This window comes from Nicotiana tabacum, chromosome 5, assembly GCF_000715075.1.
Source record: "Nicotiana tabacum cultivar K326 chromosome 5, ASM71507v2, whole genome shotgun sequence".
NCBI classification, from domain to species: Eukaryota; Viridiplantae; Streptophyta; class Magnoliopsida; order Solanales; family Solanaceae; genus Nicotiana; species Nicotiana tabacum.
Genome location: NC_134084.1, coordinates 145424274 through 145432090, shown reverse-complemented (window position 1 = coordinate 145432090; position 7817 = coordinate 145424274). Strand labels below are relative to the sequence as shown.

Genomic DNA, 7817 nt, shown 5'->3' with positions numbered 1-7817 from the left:
ACCGACTAAGGATTTGCCTTGTAACTGAGTTTTTTGAGAAATATATTTTGTGTGCTATATGATGATTTATTGGGACATATTATATACCAAATTGAATGTCTTGGAATGTAGTTTCCAACACTCTTAACTGTTTGCTCATACGACACTCGGATAAAAAGTTATAAGCATTGGAAGACGAGCCAATTATAGGGTGTCAAGTAGCACCTTTTGACTTTTCAACAAAATGGAGATTTATCTCTTTTATCTCGTCTCTTTATGCATATTTTCAGAGAGCACGACCAAATAAGACCCCTAACATCACCCTTAAGCTCTCTACAAGGATTTTCAACGATACTATCATCCGGGGCACGAAATCAAGTAGCGATAACATCAAAATGATCCCTGCGATGTAAGTATCGCTATATCACTTTTTTTATATATAGTTTGAGTTTAGAAGGTATTTAGAAGTTAATAAAAATGCCTAATTTTTGGTTTTAAGATCTTAAATATCAAGGAAGGTTGATTAATTGATTTCATAATAGTTAGAACTCACCGGACGATGATTTAAAGTCGTGAGTTCGAGTTATTTGACTTGTAATGGACTGTTTTTGGGTTGTTTCGTATAGCTTTTGGGATGTCTATTTTGTTGCTGTTAAATGGAGTTTTTGGAGGATAAATGGTGTGGAGAAACACCACATAATGGCAAAATCATGGATTAATCATTATGTTTGACACTACTATAGTCATCGTTTTGGATATGAATTGATTGGGGTGTATTGGGCTGTTGTAAGTTAACTATAATATGGATTTCGACTTGCATCTACTGTATGAGGTAATTATATTGTGTCCCTACAGGTTCTTAAGGTTATCTTGCCATTGGTTAAGTTAAATGGATGAACTAGACATGAACTAGTGAATAAAGTTGCTAATTAAGAATAATTGGAGTTGTGAATCATTTTCTTTGTTATGGATATATGGTATAAGGCTAGAATTATTGATGAATGACTTCATTATCATGTTAATGATACTATTAAGTTAAAGTAAAAAGTCTATAAGGGATGATATGGGGTATACGAATTCCAATTGGAGTTTGTCGCTCGTCGTAAAATAGTTATGACTTGTTGTTATTTTATGGTGTCTTGTTATTGATAATTATATATTGCTGGATTTCTCTGGTAATTGTTGTTGGTATATGATATTGGAGGAGGCTCTTGTTACATAGGATATGCTGCCCGAATTTATATAAACGAGCTACAAGTTTAAGTTGCAGACTTGGCCTTTATTCAACACTGATTTTGAATCTCCTTATGCAATGGTAGATTGAGTTGAGTTGTTTGAAGAGTAACTTCGGAGATATTAAGGACTCACCATGGTTAAATTATGTTAAGGCACTTCACTCTTTCTTTTGACATGATCTGAAGTGAAATGAGTATTTCATAACGGATCTACTCCTAGAAACTAAGGTTGCCCATGTTGTTCTTTCCTTATAAAGTTATTTTAAGCAAGTATGTATGATCCTTGAATCCTATAGAAACTCATAATGATGGCATGATGTCCATAATGCTAATCGAAGGTGCAACGACCTTAAGTCACTCCAAAAGGTTTAGAACGTGATTTCATGAGTCTAGAATGCATTATATATAGCATCTATTTTACTCTACCGAGTCGCGCTATAGTAGGCCGGGAACGACACCTATTGTGCAACAACTGATCAATTGGGTTTATCGAGCTCCACGTGGCCGGGTACGATTCTACTGAGCCTTATGATAGCTGGGTACGTTTTTACCGAGTCCTCTTTGAGGCCAAGTACGATATGATGATGATGATGCCCACAGAGGCGTATGTTTTTAAAAGTTTATGTATATATATATATGTATTATGTATTTCATGTCAGTATCCCCCAAAGGCACTCAGATGTTACAGGTTGTATCTCCTCTATCTCTCTTTACATTACTGTTCTTGTTTATGCTTTCCTGCTTTACATACTCGGTACTTTATTTGTACTGACATCCCTTTTGCCCGAGGACGCTGTGTTTCATGCCCGCAAGTCCCGATTGATAGGTTGACAGTCTTCCTAGTAGGCTATCCGCTCAGCGGAGGTGTTGGTGCACTCCACTTGCTCCGAAGTTGCCTATTTGGTCAGTATGCTTTGGATATGTATTGATTGGTATGGCGGGACCTGTCTCGACCTTTATGATTTTTCTTAGAGGCTTGTAGACATATGTCAAGTTTATGGATACTTGTATGGCCTATGTATTGAGTTTACAAATGGTCATGTCGGCCTTATAGGCCCGTATGTCCCATGTATAAGTTTGTATATCATATTGGGTCGTCATATGTTGAGTATTCCCTTACGTTTTATTTTTGTTATCTCATGACGGGTTTCTGGCTCATTTACTCAAGATAGTATAATAAGAAAGATATGTTATGTTGGTACTCGATTGAGTAAGGCACCGGATGCCCGTCGCGGCCCTTCGATTTGGGTCGTGACAGAATATCCCATTGACAGTTTATGGTAATTCTAACCATTAGGAATTATCCAATGAGTCGGTTCAATGATCATATCTCCATATGCATCATCTATCTATGTGATTTAGTTAATGAGATCAACTAATCTTTATCCTATAAAGGTGATCACATAGATATTGATCTAACCGGATTATTAATGTCAAAATTAATAATCCTATGATCAAGAACAAAATTTAGATTAAATTATACTCCTAAGAAACTTCACTCTCATTATCATGATCTCCATCACAATGTCAAGTCTCAAAATTTAATCAAGGACCTTATCAAATTAATCAAGCAATTAATAACAATGACAAAAGAATATCAAATGGCATATATAGATTTTATATGAAATAACGTTCACAAAAAAAATATGTTCAAATCATCAAATATGACATTGGATTTAGGGCATATCTAGTATATCCCTAACAAGCACCCCAAGGGGTATAATATAGACAACCTACCTTAATGCAAGCATTCATGGCTGCTTCCATGACTCGAAACAACCAGCTAATATTCAAAATACTGAGAACTCTAGATACCTCAACCCACTCTTTTTCCTTTAGGAAAATATCAAATGACTGCTTTGTTCTGTGCTCACAAAAGCAAGGGAGTGCATCTTATTTAAGATTGTTCGTTATTACTAACTGTGTATTTCCCACTTGATTGTTAATGCTATTGGCATTTTTTTCACCTAGTTGATACCATTATGCTTATGCTTAGTAAGGATGAGATAAATGCACGAAGGATGTTGCCGTGCCATTTGATTTAACATATATTTATATATTTGGTGAGAATGAGATAAATACACGTTGCCGTACCATTTGATTCGATATCTAGAGTATACTTCCCACACTATGAAAATTCATGAATTTACTGTTTTGTTTGGTGGTTATCGCTTTAAGAAAGGGATTGGTTGCGATGTTGATAAAATTGACCTTGATTTCTTTTAGTAATCATTATTGCTTCGCATATTTGTTCTTGTACTCTTCTCTGTTATTTCTAGTATTGTTTCTATTGCAAAATTACCGAACAAGTTATTTTAGTAAGTATCTTTTGACTTAAAACCCCATCATTACTTCACCTAGGTTAGTCAAAATACAAAGTATATAGGGTCTACTCATGCTACACTTCTGCACCTTGCTTGCAGATCTTGAAGCCGATGTTGCGCTGCATGGCAGGAATTGGCATTGAGGATGTACTCGTTGTTCGGACACGACTAGCATTTGTGCTTGGTAGCATTAGATTTGAGTTCTGTCTGTTTATGTACAATTCAAACAGATATTGTATTTATTCATTATATCGATTTTGTAATCTAAATTGTAGTCGCTCGTGACTTGTACTACTAGTCCATGGGAAGTTGTATAAATTTCAATTATTTCCCTTTTTGGCTTCATATTAATTTCAGTAGATATGTGTTGATTGTACTTGGCTTACCTAGCGGGTCGGGTTAGGTGCCATCACAACTAGGCAGATTTTGGGTCGTAACAAAAACTTAATAATATTATATCAAATATAAGTCCGCAAAGGGGTAATACCCGGCATATGATATGACACAGAAATCAGTTTCGTGATCTAAACATGTAGCACTTTCCAGAGCGCAAGGAGTCTCGGAAGACGAAAATATTCTCGTTTTCAAATTGCTAACAATGGTTTCCTCTGATAAATTAAACCAGTTGTCACATCGCCAATTTTTTCCCCCAGTGCAAGAAGTTCCTGGATAGGATTTTTACATGTGAAGGATAAGTTAGCCGAAGTTATGGCAAATAATTGACCGAGGATTACCGCAGCTTTTACTTATCAACCATCATGGAAAATATGTGATGATACATGCACTTAACCTACAAATCTCCCTCACCTCATAAGACATGTGATCTATGTCCAAACGCATATCTCTGTGCTGATCAACAGCATCACCAATTTCATGGTACCCTGGAACATCCAGCATTGCCACTCCCTAGTAAAATCACCAATGAAATTAAGAGATACCAATCAACATCCAATCCCATTACTTTAACTGAACGAAACAACAATACGACAAAGAGAATAGAAGAGCCGGTCAAATATTTCACATTTTCTGGCAAAACTCTCATGTTAGGGAGGTCGCGCTGTTGAGTATTTGTTTCAAGCATGAATTCCCTTCGATGAGGTCTGTTTAACCTAAAGCCAGTCGGTCAGAAGCGTCCGATATATCTAGACCCTCCCTCTACAACACCTTGGAATGGATTATTAGTGCTATTGGACGAACTATTCGTAGGTTTCTGTGTGAAGATGATGTCATCTGCGGAGAGAAGCTCATACTGCAGCAATCTATACAGCCACCTACAGTAATAGAAAAAAAAGCAGAAGAAAGATGCAATCAGTTACTGAAGTTGACTGCTAGTACTTGGAATAAAGATCATGAATTGCTGTTGATAATTTGAGCAAAGGAAAAAACAAAGGCTTTCCTAGAGAAGTGAGACAAACAATCAGTTATAAAAGCTAACTTTTAGAACTTGGAATAAAAGAGACAAATAATACTATGAAAATGGAAAAAGGAAAGACAAGACGTGTCTCCAGTGGATTGTCCCTTTTAAACATGTAAGAAGAAAGAAAAACAACTGAAGATGCATTACCCAACTTGGCGGCATGCTAATAGCTCATAAGAAAACAAAAATTGGAAGAACAAGGACTTTGATGAAAAGTTTAATGAAGGGGAGAAGATAATCTATCAAACAAAAAAGTAGGCTGAAATAGGTACTCAAAACTCGTAGAAGTTTTTTTTTTTTTCAAAAAAAAAGGAGTGCCTACTGGGCGGATATGGTAAAGGAGCAGCCTGATTCCAGGTCCAAGTTTCAGCCTCACTACCGCTACTATTGAAAGGCAGATCCAACCAAGGATTGCCAGGAAACTGATAGGCTTGGCCAACATAGTTTCCTTGAAGCAGATGATTGTTATTATTTTGGGATGCAGTATCTGGACCACTAGCAGATCTGTTCCTACCACTTCTCTGTACTCCATCTTCAATGGACGATGATGACTCATTCCCTCCATATGGAGTAAATGATACAGTATCCGTCAGAGAAAAATCAGATTCACGTGCTCTTTTGATCACTGGGACGACGGAAGTACTAGGCCTCGCCAAAGCAGAATGATTCTTTTGCTTAAATGAGCCTCTGACACTGTCCATATAAGGATCATTCCTATCAAAACTGTCTGCACTAATTCCAAGGATGCCGTGAGTGCTTGAGAATGGATGCCGATCATGTAACCCATGATTTACTGGAACTGGAAAATCCATCGATGCAGATGGAGCAGCCACGTAAGGGTTATAGTGATTTGATGATGTTGCAATCGCTGCGTCAATGTTGGTGGCAGGACGGCGCGGATGAACCCCATTGGACGATGACAACCCATAAAGTAAACCGCCTTCTCGAGGGTCTGGTATATGGTGCAAATAGATATTACAACTGTTTCCTAGAGCTGGTATGATAGTGTGGACATTTGGATGTGGAAAAGCTGCAAAGCTCCCGTACAACACATAAGGCTCCGGATGGATATACTCTAGACTCCGCTGATCTCTCCCAAATCAATTATGTGATTACTGTACGACATGCTCTTTTTCCCCATTGTGTCGAGTACAATGTTGTGGATAATGCCTGGTCAGAGAAGAATAACACGTCATAAAAAACTACATCCCGGTACATTCGTTGACTAGGAGATCACATAACTCTGTATGCTAGCTGATACAGATAAAATTAAACTTGAAGTTCAATGCTTATATTGAGATTTTTCTGACATCATCCCAAAGAGCACGCTTCAAAAGTGACTGCACAGATAACTAGATCCCATTCGAAAGTATATTAGGATTACCCTCTTTAATTCAGAATTGTGCTTCTGTAACACAAACCATCATAGACACTACATCATGTAACAACAGAGCCATTTGCAGTTGGGACATTTGGTAAAAAGCAACCAAACCATGGAGAAAGGGGAGTGGGGATTAACTGAAGCGAATATGGCACGTGGATAGACATCAAGCTACTATTCCAGCTTTAAGAACCGCAAGTTCACTAGCCAAGAACCAAGATGGAAAACTATGTTGGCCTCTTTTCTTTTACTTTCAGAAGGGGGGAGGTTTAAGAGATAAATGAGATCCACTCCCGTCATTGAAAGACAGTAATCCAACTATCCATATTCAGGTCAAGCAAACTGACTGTGGGAGAGAGATCAATTGCTGTAGTAAAACACAAAAATGAGAGGATATACTACCCCAACTTAGCCTCTCTCTGCAAAACCAAGTACAACACCACTTCTATGGATGCTTAAGAGAAGCTAAGGTAAAAAGGTCACATTCCCAGCTAGTTGAAAAAAGAAATCCACATTCCGGTGGTAGATACACAGGGCAGCTACACAGGTACCTGTTGCAACAAAGAAGAATACTTACAGCCCGATACACATGGAGAAAAGGATGATGTCGAGACAAAGAAGGTGGCGAGGAGAGAGAGAGAGAGGGTTAAACGTGGTTACTGGAAATTTCATGGGTGAAGGTGGTGAGCGAACACCAATAAAGTGATATACATAGTGAATCTTATAACGTCTTAAAGTAGCTAAATTCGTAAATTCTCTAGTATAAAATGGTTGGAAGGCAGAAAGCAAAGGCACAAGAAGATGTGCAAGATGCACCCGACGAGCAAAGGCTATCATTTGTCAGAAAAGGAATTTAGTTCATTTAGAGCAATTAAGTCGTTTCTGTTGCAATATTAAACCATAAGAGGCAAAATATTTCAACTTTATTGACTCTGAGATGGTAGCTGCAGGATACTACTGGTATTGCAGTAAGCATAATTAGTTAATTACTCAAGCAGCAGCCGTAAGGCCATTTGCAGCTACGCATTCATAGGATTTCCGCTAAACATACCATTTTACCAATAATATGATTGCAGATAAAAATAGAAAAGTATAGATTCTATATTTATTGTAACATCATTAAAAAAACACATTCTTAAAGCATTCAATTCCCTCAGAAACCAAAATGTCTGACCTGGATATGTATCACTGTCATTATTTTAATTTTTATTTTTTTAATATAAAAATGTATCACTGCATTATTACATCACAATCGCGAAACAAAATAATGTGCTTGTAATCTGCAATAATTGCCAGCTAAGCCTAGATGAATCTAATTGATACCATCTTTTCTCTTTAAGTATACTAATTATTACTCGTACCATCCTTAAACAGGCTACAGAGACGATGATAGCAGCAATTCATGAATCTACTACGGCCAAGAATTACTAACATAAAAAATCTGACTTTCAGACAACTGCAATATATTTTAATAACGAAAA

The 7817-nt window shown here is 37.2% G+C and overlaps 1 pseudogene; it reads right to left on the bottom strand.

Moving 5' to 3' along the window:
- Positions 1-5121: 5121 nt before the first annotated feature.
- Positions 5122-7370, bottom strand: LOC142180656 (uncharacterized; annotated as a pseudogene).
- Positions 7371-7817: the final 447 nt, after the last annotated feature.